At 44.9% G+C, this 12,891-nt stretch overlaps 1 protein-coding gene across 1 annotated transcript in view; it reads right to left on the bottom strand.

Moving 5' to 3' along the window:
- The window catches only part of LOC149317815 (D-beta-hydroxybutyrate dehydrogenase, mitochondrial-like), a 381,124-nt gene that overhangs the window by 254,978 nt on the left and 113,255 nt on the right, over positions 1–12,891 (bottom strand). The gene's annotated exons all lie outside the window — the stretch shown is intronic.

Genomic DNA, 12,891 nt, shown 5'->3' with positions numbered 1-12,891 from the left:
TTGTTTTGGGATCCAGTCCCTCTCTACTTCGACCTAACGTTTTGCATGAGTTCTGTCACAGAAGAATAATTATTAGCTGACTATGTTCACTCATAAAACTTGTCATCATCTTGTTTTTTAATGCATAGGGAATATCCCATAACCCAGACCCGCTTCTGCTCTCTCTGTTATGCCCCGTGTTTGTCTCAAGGAGACAGGGCCAGCCTAGTTACTACAAGAACTCCCAAAATCCACCAGAGAGGGATGGCTTTGGGTTTTTGCGGGTTCTGAAGATGCCAGCCTCAGATGCTGGCAAAAGAAACTCTTCTAGAGCATGGCATTCACAGAGCCCCCCCAAAAAAACCCCCCAAAACCATGGATGCCGGCCATGAACGCCTTTGCCTTCACAGTGATACCTTTATTGGCCGCCCAAAATGCATGAAATACATCTTGCAAGCTCACAAAGCCCTACTGGCTTCTTTGTCAAGCAAAGATCTTTAGACCGGTACAGGATTTCTATGGGGCTTTTCCTCCTGTCTGATCCGAGATGAGGAAGGAGCCAGCGGACCTTTGAACGCTTGCAGTGTGCACTTGGTGAATGTTGGTTGCTCCAAGGAAGCTATCACTCTCTGCTGCATGGCCAACCCCTGCTCCCCCAGATAGGTCTTTTGGGGCGGTTGCGCAGGTGAGTGACTTGCCCCATGAATCATGATGCCCAACTGCAGCGGTGGTGGATGGGGTCCGGGGTGAAGGACTTTTGGGGTATCTGCTCAGCATGGAAAGGCCCCTAGAGGCACAGGTGGACTCCAGATCCCCTGGCCCCCAACGCTCACCCATGCCCTGTCCAAAGGCCCACTCCAAAGGAGGAGGAGGAGGAGGAGGAGGAGGAGGAGGCCAGCAGCTCTGCTCCGGTGCCCCAACCAACTACCCTTCCTCCCAGGACTCCATAGCACTGAGCCATGGCAGTTATTTAAGTGGTGGGTTATTTGAAGTGGATGCAGCCACAGAAAAGCAGCAAAAGCCCCCCACCCCCCACCCCCCTTCCGATTTGCCATTGAATGATACAGGAGTGAGTTTGAGCACAGAGGGGGGGAAGAGAGCCTCCCAAAAGGCCTCAGAAAGGGGGGCTGTGGATGGCCCAGGAGGAGAGGTGTCCACCTGAACAACGGTCAGCCTTTCCCCAGCTTGGCTTGGGGTCCTCAAGGGCCTGGGGCCCTTGGGACAGGCAGCCACTGGGTTTTCTCTGCTGGGGATGAGGAGGGGGTCCGGGGGGTTGTCGGTTTGGCTTGTTGCAGGCCCTGCGCATAAGAGCCCACTGTGCGGCCTTTCCCTTCCCACTGAACCAGTGCATTGACTGATAACTTCTCCCAAATGGCCCCCCCTTTTCCCTTCCTTCTTGGGGCCTTGCATTGCAGAAGCCCTCTTTGGGGATGGCTAAATAAGCAAGGCTCCTGGGAGCAGTGTGGCCAGGTTTCAGGATTTTGACTGAATAATAATAATAATAATAATAATAATAATAATAAATATTGGGGGGTTCCAGGGATTTTGGTAAAACGTTCCGGGGAATATCTTCGAGGCTTGTTGGCACACTGCTCCTGGGAGGTGCTTTCTCTGTGGGTTCCTGCCAGGCAAGGGATGGCCGTTGGGGTCCGCCTGGGACTCTCTGGCCTGAAGGGAGGGATGCCCACATTTATACTGGCCACTGGCCATGCTGTCTGACCATGCTGTCTGGGGTTGCTGGGAGCTGGACTACCAAAACACTACTGTCTCTGTGTGCCCCCCCCCCCGCTGTTGAGGTTCAGGGGGAGGGTCCGCATTTGGGGGACCCTCCTCGGTCGGTTTGGCCACAAGTGGGGCTTGGCTGGGCTGGCAGGGGGCAAGAGGTTTAATACAGACACCCCCCTGCGGCTGCACAGGATGCCCAGACATGTCCTCCTTCCCCAGGGCCTGTCCTCCATCCCAGCCTCCTGTCCAGAGGAGTTTCAAAATGCCCTCCATTTTGAGCAGGGCTAAGACCCAGGGGTTTCCATGGCCTTTTGCAGATCCTGGTCCTCCTTTGCAGTATCTAGCCCTCTGCTCCCCTGGCTATTGAGTGTGTGTGTGTGTGGGGGTCCCTATGGGGCCAGGAGCTTCCCAAGGCAGGCCTCCTTTCTGGGAGAGGGGGGTTCCCAATTTTCCAGGCCCCATAGAAATACTGCTGGGTCGACTCCCCCGCTCCCTCCCTTTCAGGTGCAGACCCTTTTGTGTGTTTGGGGGGGCAGTGGCTGGGGGGGGAGGCTGGGAAGACCCCCTGGCAAGGAGGACCCTGGGGGGCAATTGGGGCTGGGGGTCCTGGGCACCCTTTGTGGTCCTTCAGTTCCTCTGGAAGCAGCCCCCCCCCCCCACAAAAATAGCAACAACCCAGGGCTGAGTTTGCAGGGCCAGCCAGCTATGCACCCCCTGTAACTTCCAGCTGAAGTTCGGAGAGAGAAGGAGGGAGACACCCCCTGGGTCTTGCAAGCTAAGCAGAGTCAGCCCTGGTTGAGACTTGGATGGGAGACCACCAGGGGAAGGAGGCCATTGTTGTTAGGCTCTGTTTCAGAGGAAGGGACTGGCAAAGCCGCCTCTGGGGAGCCCTTGGCTGAGAAAACTCTCAACATCCACAGATTGCTCTGACTCTCGAGGCAATATGGAGGCACTACAAGGCCCTAGATCAGGGGTAGGCAACCTGCGGCCCGCGGGCCGGATGCGGCCCGGCAAGGCCTTGGGACCAGCCCCAGCCCAGTCCTGACGCCGATTGCCGCCGGAGCCTTTGGCCTATCAGGAGGAGGCGGGCAAGGGGGGGCAAGGGGCAGGCAAGGGGAGCAAGCGGCGGGCAAGGGGGGCAATTGTCTATAGAAGCCTCCGAAACATGCATTTATATTAACATTTTTTAAAAAATCAGCAATTTTTAGTGTGTCCTCCATATTTTTAAAAAGTGTCCTCCATTTGAAAGTTTTGTCCTACATCTGTCCCGGTTTATTTATTTATTTTAATTTTTTAATCATTTATTTTTTGGTTTCGGCCCCCCAGTTGTCTGAGGGACAGCAACCTGGCCCCCGGCTCAAAAAGGTTGCCTACCCCTGCCCTAGATGATGCCATCTGGCCCTGGAAGGTGAGGGGCTGGATGGGAGACCGCCAAGGAAGGCCAGGAGCTGAGGCTCTGTTTCAGAGGAAGGGACTGGCAAAGCCGCCTCTGAATATTCCTTTCCGAAGAAAGCCCCACGAAATTGCATTAAGTCAACAGGCAACTTCTAAGGCACATAATACAAGCCAGGTATTATCTCCAAGGTACCAGGCGAAGCAGGGGCAGCACTGGTTGGTACTTGGATGGGAGACCCCCAACCAGTACCAGAAGAAGAAGGAACAGGCCAAAGTGTCCTTTGCCTAAGGGAAAAAACCAGGGGGAAATTCCTGGGGTCACCATAAGTCAATGGGGGCCTTGAAAGCACACACACACACACAGATGTGCTAGTTGGGGGGGTCCTGCTTTCTGGGTCCCCCTCAGAGCCCCTGCCATTCTTGGTGCTGGGCACCACTTCCACGAAGGCCATGGAGGAGGTCCTGCCTGGCGCAAGCATGGACTGCAGCATCATCATCCCAGCCCTCTCTCTCTTCAGGGAAGGTGGAGGCTTCTCTGCCTTCTGCTTGCCAGCCTGTTCTAGCCGAAATGCAGCAATATCGCCAAGGGCCTTCTGAGATCGGAAAAGCCTTGCAACATGAGAGGGATAATCAGGATCACAGAATCGTTGAGTTGGAAGAGACCCCAAGAAGGGCCCTGGTCCACTCCAACCCCCTTCTTCTTCTGCCGTGCAGGAACTCTCCATCAAAACATCCCCATTTTGACAGATGGCCATCCAGCCTCTGCTTAAAGACAGCCTCCAAGGAAGGAGTGCTTTCCACTCTCGAACAGCGCTTACTGTCAGGAGGGTCCTCCTAATGTTTAGGGGGAATCTCATATATATATATATATATATATATATATATATTGGTTTCCTTATTTACAACATAAATGATATGTTTTTTCCATCAGTACGCTATGATTTTTTACACGCTGTTCACAAATTTACGTGTTTCTAACCATCCCCATATGTACATATTTACAAAACCCATATATATTCCATGTTATGCCATAAACAATTATTATCCCAAATGAAATCATAGAGTTTACTTTGTCTACTTAGACGATTAATACAAGAATTCTTCTTTTATGTCACATGTTTTAATCCTGTATTTTTTAACCAAGTCCCAATCTATTTCTCTTTTTGCTTTCGATCCATTATTGATTAATGCCGTCAATCTATCCATGTCTTTCCATTCTATAACTTTCTGTAGCCATTCATCTCCTTTAGGTCTGTTGTCCAGCCTCCAGTTTTGCGCAAGGTCAGCTATAATGTTATTCGCCAGTACCTTTTCCCTACTCTTTCTCCCGTGAAAGAGGCCATATTTAGCAAGTATAACTCTGGAGTCAAAGGGTATTTTATTCCCAACATTTCTTGTCTTTTCTTAGGTATCGTTTGCCAGAACTTCCTAACCTTTTGACAGGACCGGCGCATGCGGCGCACGCGGCAGTGAGATCCTTTCTCTTTATGGCACTTCCAACATTCACCATCTTTTAGGTTGTATTGCTTAGCAGTTTTAATGGTGTGTAATACCATCTGTTTGCTATTGTGATATAATTTTCTCTAATATCTTGTGAGGTGGTAAATGTATTGGTGTTTTCCCATGCCTTTCCCCGATTACGAGTGCTCTCTCGCCTGCGACGCATTTCCTGCGCCCGTTTAATCATTTCTGTTGTCGCCGCCTCCTGCTCCAATCTCTTCTTGGAAATAGTTTGTATAGTCTTTCCCAAACATTATTCGATCTAAAGCATTTGACCCTTTTCCGAATCCTTCTTTGTGTAGATCTTCTTTATATCTCTGTCTGATTTGCAGATACTCAGACCAACTAACGTTTTCCCACTGTTCTTTCGTTCTTCTCTCGATCTTAACACTATCGTCGTTATTATCTTTCCTTATCTTTGTGTCCAACAAGAGCTCTCTTCCCTCCTTCTTCCAACGGAGAAAGCCTCTACCATCGAAACCCAGGATGGCATTCCTATGTAAAACCTTTTTCTCACCATATTCCAAGTCTTAAACAGTGCTTTTCTGACGGTGTGATTGTTGAGGTTTCTATCAATGACATCTCTAGACTTCCACAAAGAGGTGTGCAAACCCTGTTTTATATCCGTTGCCTGAAGAGGTAATAGTTCTTTGTCCTCTAAAGTTACCCATTCTTGGATCCATAAAATACTGCATGCTCCGCACTCCATAGTTTTAGGTCTGGCAAAGCGCATCCTCTGGACTTGCTCTTTTTAAAATACTTTTAACGGTGTTCTTGCTTTTTTACTTCTCCAAACGAATTTGGAGACGACTCTTTGCCAGTCTTGGAATATCTTTTCGTTTGCGATAGTCGGAAGGTTTATAAATAAAAGCATAGCTCTCGGCGTATCTTCATTTTCATAGCGGCGATTCTGCCCAAAAGAGAGACAAATTGAACGTGTTCCATTGCTTCAGACCTTTCTCGATTCATTGTCTTATAGTTGTTTTCTTTCTTTCTTTAAAGTAATTTTATTATTAAAGTTAGACAAACCAACAATCACATTACATTACACACAACATCACACCGTACAGAAACAACACATCACCAACGCATAGCCGAATGTCCCAACGTATCTATACACACCTACATTTGCATTACCACATTCTTCCTTCACAGATCTTCCTTAAGCCAAATCTCCTTCATTTCTTCTTACTTCTTGCTATTTACTTTATCCTTCTTTCCCTTCATTCATACTAACAAACATAAAACCTACTTCCTTCCTATCAGTATTCTATCTAGCATTGTATGTTTTGACTTTCTTATACTTATAGCTAAATTCATGGATCCAATCTCAAATCATATTAATGTAAATGAAGAGTCGCCATTCCCCCCAATTTGATTCCAAAACCTTGACTGCTCCGTCCCATTCATCCAAGGGAGACCCTTTCGATTGCCTCTTAATGCTTGTGTTAATTTATCCATCTCTATTCCCTGATTTAACATCCAGTCTTCTTTCAATGGGATATCTTTACATTTCCATCTTTGCGCAAAACACACACAAGAAAGAGATCACATAGAATAGGGCTTTTTCATATTTAGCTCCAACTTTGTCACCAAATATCCCCAGTAAATAACATTCTGGCTTTAATTGCAACTTAATCCTTAGAGCTTCTCCATTAGAGCCACTTATCAATTCCCAATATCCTTTCGCCCATTTACTTCTCCACCGACAGAATGCACCTATTTTCTTCCTACATTTCCAACATGGATCATTTTCTGCTTTATGGGTTTTGGCTGTTTTCTCCGGCGTAAAGTGCCATCGGAAGAACCTTCTATAAAAACGTTCCCTTATATTTTGAGAAGCGGTGAAAGCGAGCCCATTTTCCACGCTTTTTCCCATTGCGACATTAGGACCGGGTGACCGACAGATATATCTTGCCCATCTTATCATTTGATCCTTTACTACCTCTTCTTCGGTGTCAGATTCCAACAATATACTATAGGTCTTTCCAATCAACCTATTATTTTCTTTAGTTAAGATTTCTTCTAAATTTGAATTTTCTCCTCTTGACTGAAAGCCATATACTTTTTAATCAGTTTCAGACCTTTCCTGCAATGGCTTGTGTGCGAACCACGCAAGGCCCAGCCTCCTTCATTTGATTCCTCTCTTGGTCATTGCCTTTTGATTCTCGGACATCCTCATGCCTTTGCCATCCCTTACCTTTGATCATTTCTCTTCCGAAAAAGGCCTCGTGAGGAGAGATCCACCGCCTCGTTTTGGGTCGGATTCTTCTTTTGTGTCTGTTCCAAACTCTAATCAAAGATGTTCTAATACAATGATTCAAAAAGTTCTTGTTTTGTTTATCTTCATCGCTTGCCAAATACGCTTCCCATCCCAGTTCATCCCATCTGCTTCCAGATCTAGCAAGCCATCATCAGGTAAGACAACCCATTCTTTTAACCAAACCACAGGCTTCAAGATACGGTTTCAAATTCGGAAGACTGAGGCCACCTCTGTCTCTTGCATCCTGAAAGGTTTTTAGTTTCTCCCTCGGCTTTCTCCCCCCAAATAAACCGAGCCATATCTTTATACCAATCTATAAACATTTCATCAGTGGTTATTATTGGGATCATTTGGAATAGAAACGACATCCTCGGCAGCACATTCATTTTTATTACTGAGACTCTTCCCTTCATGGATAAATGTAGTCTATTCAATGCATTAAATCCTCCCTTATCTTTTCCCATAAAGACTTCTAGTTATTTCTGGATAATTCCGCTGATTTTTTTGTAATTTGGACTCCTAAACATTTAGTTTTCTTCACCATTTTCATTCCCGCTTTTTCTTCCAATCCTTTCTCTTCACTCTTTCTTACATTTTTTGTTATAACAACTGATTTATCTTTATTAATTCTACATCCTGATATCGATCCAAAGGTATCTCTCCAATATTCTCTTGGGGATCTTCTATTCTTATAACCGCATCGTCAGCAAATGCTCTAATTTTATGATTATGTTTTTTAATCCTTGCCCCTCTTAAATTGGCATTTGCCTTGATTTCTTGCATTAAGAGTCAAGAAGACTAACGAGGGTGAAAGAGGGCAACCCTGCCGAGTTCCTCTTTGAATCTGAGTAAATTCAGTTCTTTCCCCATTCGTCCTAATCCGGGTTTTCTGACGGTCATACATTTTTCTTATCCAATTTGTAAAATCTTCCCCAGCCTTTATTTTCGCTATCGATTCCACGGATGTTTCCCAGTTTACAGAGTCAAAGGCCTTTTCTAGAAGAGCATTCCCAGTTTCTTTATCGTTGTGAAGTTCAATTACAATTCTTATCTTTTCCCTCATATACCGATTGGGCAAAAAGCCTCTTTGATCTGTATCTATTGTCTCCTTTAGACAATTTTTAACCGTTTGGAGAGGATGGGTGTGAGAATCTTGTAATCGTTGTGAAGGAGTGAGACTGGCCTGTCATCCGATGGGTCCTGTGCCCCTTTCCCTTCTTTCTGACTCAAAACAGCTTCAGCTCCCTTCAGGAGGAGTCTGTAGTTCCCCTTTGAGACCCGCATTCGCCACCCGCTGCAAAGGGTCTGTCGATCCGTCCACAAAGGTCTTAGAGAAGGGTGCGTTTGGGCCACCGCTCCCGGGGGCCTTCCCCACCTTGGCGGGTTTATTGCGTCCCCAATTCCTTTTTAGGTTTTCTTGGTGCGTTTGGGAGAGAATTCCTATATCACTATTAGACAGATACTCAGTCATTTTTGTTTCCTCTATTTCTTGTTTCCCATCCAAATTCTCATAGACTTCCACAAGAACTTCCTCGATCTCTTTTCTGTCTGGCCAGATATTTCCCTTTTTAATTTTGCCGATTGACTTTTCCTCTTCTTCCTTTCTTAACCGAAGGCTAACCATTTCCCCGATTTATTTGCCCTTTCGAAATTCTTCTGCTTTGTTGCTTTCAATTTCTTTTCTCGTTCAGTAGCAGCTTCTATTTCTAGCTGCTTTTGTAACATTTTGATTTATTTTGGGGATATGTCTTCAATTCTTCCTCAACGTAATATTTAGAATAGTCAGCCTTTGTTTGTTCTGCTTGTGGAATGTTATGTTTTGTTGTGTAAACAACCCTCTGGTCACTGCCTCTCACACAGTTGGCAAATTAGCTTCATTGCTCACATCCTCTCTAAAGAAAGGTTGAATGGTTGTCTTCCCTTTATCTACCTCTTCCTTATTTCTGAAGAGGTCAGCATTTAATTTCCTTTTACATTTTTTGTTGGACTCTCCTAAATGTAACAATAAGGGGTTGTGGTCAGAGATTTCTCTGTTCAGTGTCTCCATTCCTCTAACTTCTTTAATCAACCATTGTTATGCCTCCAGAGCATCTTTGATGCTCTTGAGACATATATTTAGTTGACATTATATTAGGTTTTCTATGTCTTAATTTAAGAGGGGAAATACAGATCTACAGCTTTAAGAAAGACCAAGATTGTGGGAAATCCCAGGGTCTCTTACTGTCTCCCTTTAGCTAAGTCTCAGTCTGTAGTAAGATTTCAGCCAAGTCAGGCCTGGAGAAGAGAGTATTTTCCTTTGACAAAAAGCTAAGTCCACAAAGGAAAAAAGATAAGTCCACAAAGGAAGAAAGATAGTCCTCAAAGAAAGATAGAGTACATCAAGAAGAGAGCAAGGCATTTAGAAAGGACTATAGTAGGAAAAAGAAGAAATCAGTTTTGTGTTTTTTGTGTTATAACCAGCAAAGCTTTTGGAAACGTAAGAAATGTGTGGACAAGTCTTTTGTTCCGGCTGTGTTCCCGAGAGCCAGAGGCCTTACTACACCCAAAGTCCATAGCATCGCTCTTGTTCAGTATCTCCATTCCTCTGACTTCTTTAATCAACCATTTTGATATCAAAAAGAAGTCAATCCTAGATAAAGATTCATGTCTCGGGGGAAAATGTGTAGGTTTTCTCCTCATGATATAAATGTCTCCAAACTTCTGTTAACGAAAAATTGTCTAGTAATTGTAAGAAGCTTCTGGGCAGTTTACCTTGGCTTTCTCTATTTGTGTGTGAGGTTCTATCCAATTTGGGTTCTGTGACCCCATTGAAGTCTCCTACTATTATGATGACAGACAGGTTCATATTCGAATTCTGAAAGTTCCCTCTGCACTTTGTGAGAGAAGGTGCTCTTCTTTTCTTGTGGGACGTTTACATCAAGACCTTTTTCCCATTCAAACTACCTCTACGCCCATTTTCATCTTTAAAAATCTCTTTGGGTTCTTACTTATCTCTAACATAAGTGATCACTCCTCTTCTACTTTTGTTTATCGAACCGACATATTCCTTTCCTAGTCTGCTGTTTTTAATTAGTCTGATATCTTTCAATTTTATGTCTGATTCTTGCAAACAAACAATGTCCAAATTGTTTTTTTCTGAGAGTAAAAACACTCTTTTTCTTTTCTGCGGCGAGTTTAATCCTTTTACGTTCCGTGAAAGTATCTTCCTTTTCCACCTTTAATCAACTCAAATCAGAAAGGATCAACAACATTTCTCTGAATATAATTTTATTAAAGCAATACGGTTAATGTTGGTTCAAACCGGTTCAATCTCCCGTCAGTAGAAGAGGGAAAATAGTAATCACAAAAGCTGCCCCTCTCCTTCTTCTTCTTCCTCCCCTCCTTCTCCCTCTCCTTCTCTCACTTCATCCTTATTCTTCTTCTCCTCAGAGTTACTGTTCAGGCCACTTAGAAAGCGCCTTGCTTTTTCAATTGAATTCAGTCTTACTTTCTTTGGCTTCAACTGCTTCCCATCTCTATGAAATTCCTCCAGACTTCAACTCTTCTCTCAAAAAACTATACTCCTTCCATTTCCTCAGAATGCTCCCAGGAATATCTCTCATGACTCAATCTCTCTGCCCTCAATTACTACTTTTGATTTGGAGCTCTTTCGGAGAATTAACTCTTTAATTTCTTTCCGGACAAAGTCAATTACCGCGTCTCTTGAGAGGTTCTTGGTTTTCGCTATACGCGAATCTACCCTGTAAACGCGGTCTATTTCCCAATGAAAAAGAGTGTCTGATTCCTTGAGGAACTTAGCCAGGATTGGAGCGAGATATGAATATAGACTTTTGTCTTTTCGTTCTGGAAGGCCTCGTAATCTCAAGCAATTTTCTTTTTGCTTCGTCTGTAGTCTTAAAATCGCCTCACGGTCCTCCTGTGGATCTTTACACGAGATTTTGACCTTCAGTTCTGTTTTCTTCACATCTTCTTCCAGTTTCCCCACTTTCCTGTTAATTAGATTTATGTCACCATCAATTTTATCCAATCTAGATGTTACATTTCTCAGTTCTTTCTTGAATTCTAGTTTTATTTCTTCTCTAGATTTCTGGATTTCGGCATTCGTTTCTTGGAGCATTCTTCTAATTCCCTCCATCATTGTTTCCTTTGGTTCAACTATTTTGGCTATTGATTCGCTTGATGATCTTCGTTGTATAGTATTTACTGCTTGGAGTTTGGTCTTCTTCGTTGACATCTTGATTCAAACAAACTGACAAAATATAAGACAAAAAGAAGAAAAGGAAAGGGGAAAAAAGAAAAAGAAAAAAGCAGGTGGGGAGATGAGGAAGTAGAAACAGAAGCAACTCTAAATCAAAATTCAGATTTGAGGCTCTAAAAAGAGTTCAAGGTCCAAATTCTGAACCTTGAATGAATGAATGAAAGTTTATTTCTAGACCGCTATTCCTTAGAGATGATAGCGGTTTACAAAGTTTAACATCGAAAGACAATACAAAGTGAAAGCCCATAACCCGACAATAAAAAACCCACACGTACCACTTAAAAACAATACAACAATTCTAAAAACATTCTATACAATCATTCAATATAAAAACCAGTTAAAACCCATTAAAACACATATAACAAATTAGCTGGATCAAACAAAATGCATAGAGAGAGAGGATAACATCAAGGCACAAGGAGGAAGGCTTGACGGAAGAAGAAGGTCTTCAATTTCTTCCTAAAGAGATCTAGGGAGGTTGCTGAGCGGAGCTCGTCGGGCAAAGAGTTCCAGGACTGCAGGGCCACGATGGAGAAGGCCCTTCATGAAGAAGACACAAACCTTGCCATGGGAACTCTTAATAGATGTTTTCCGCCCGATCTGAGAGTGCGGGGCGGACTGTATGGGGAGAGGCGGTCCTCCAAGTACCCTGGGCCCAAGCCATTTAGGGATTTATAGGTCATTACCAACACCTTGTATTGAGCCCGGAAGCGAATAGGCAGCCAGTGTAGATCTTGCAATATAGGTGTTATATGGCTGGTCCTGGAGCATCCAGTGACCAGCCTCGCTGGCATATTCTGCACCAATTGAAGCTTCCGGGTTTCGTACAAGGGTTGCCCCATGTAGAGCGCATTACAGAAATCCAACCAAGAGGTTACCACTGTTTCAAGGTCCCCCTCCGGCCCAGGTAGGGTCGCAGCTGGCGTATCAGCCGAAGCTGATAACAGGTACTCCTGACCATCGCATCCACCTGAGATGTAAGGTGGAGCAATGAGTCCAGAAGCACCCCCAGACTGCGAACTGAGTCCTTCAGGGGGAGCGTGACCCCATTCAGGACAGGTGGACAAATTTCCTTTCCAGGGCCAGGGGAACCTATCACTAGTACTTCTGTTTTCTCTGGATTCAAGCTGAGTCTGTTTTCCCTCATCCAGCCCATTACCGACTCCAAGCAGGCATTTAGAGGAGAGATGCCATTCCTAGTCACTGCATCAGTCGGGGACACAGAGAAACATATTTGGGTGTCATCAGCGTATTGATAACACCGCGCCCCATGTCTCCGGATGATCTCTCCCAGCGGTTTCATGTAAATGTTGAATAGCATGGGGGACAAAATAGCTCCCTGAGGGGCCCCAGATGTTAGTTCCCTCTTAGAGGAGCAAGTGTCCCCCAACTGCACCATCTGGAATCTTCCCAAGAGGTAGGACCAGAACCACTGGAGCGCAGTGCCTCCGATGCCCAGCTCCCTCAGGCGTTCCAGGAGGATATTATAGTCAAAATAGCCCCTGTTCCTTCCTCCCTCACCTTTCCCCAGATATAACAATTAGAGCCAGCTGGGTCTGATTACTCAAAGAGTCCACAATAAATGACCTTGACAGCTACCGTCTCTTATCTCTTCGCCTTCAATGTCTTTTAGGTCTTTAACACGCTGTCCTCCACACTCAGAGTTTGCTGTCCTCCTTTTTGTCAGTGACCCGCCACTCTCCTTCTTCCTTTGCAGCTTTACTGATGGCGATTTTTTGGGGTCCTCTCTACCTTAGAGGCCCCAAACCCC

Source organism: Sceloporus occidentalis, unplaced genomic scaffold, assembly GCF_023333645.1.
Source record: "Sceloporus occidentalis isolate IW3139 unplaced genomic scaffold, rSceOcc1.0.p SCAF_2, whole genome shotgun sequence".
Lineage (NCBI taxonomy): Eukaryota > Metazoa > Chordata > Lepidosauria > Squamata > Phrynosomatidae > Sceloporus > Sceloporus occidentalis.
The sequence above is the reverse complement of the archived record's forward strand: the minus strand, read 5'-3'. Positions and strand labels throughout refer to the sequence as shown.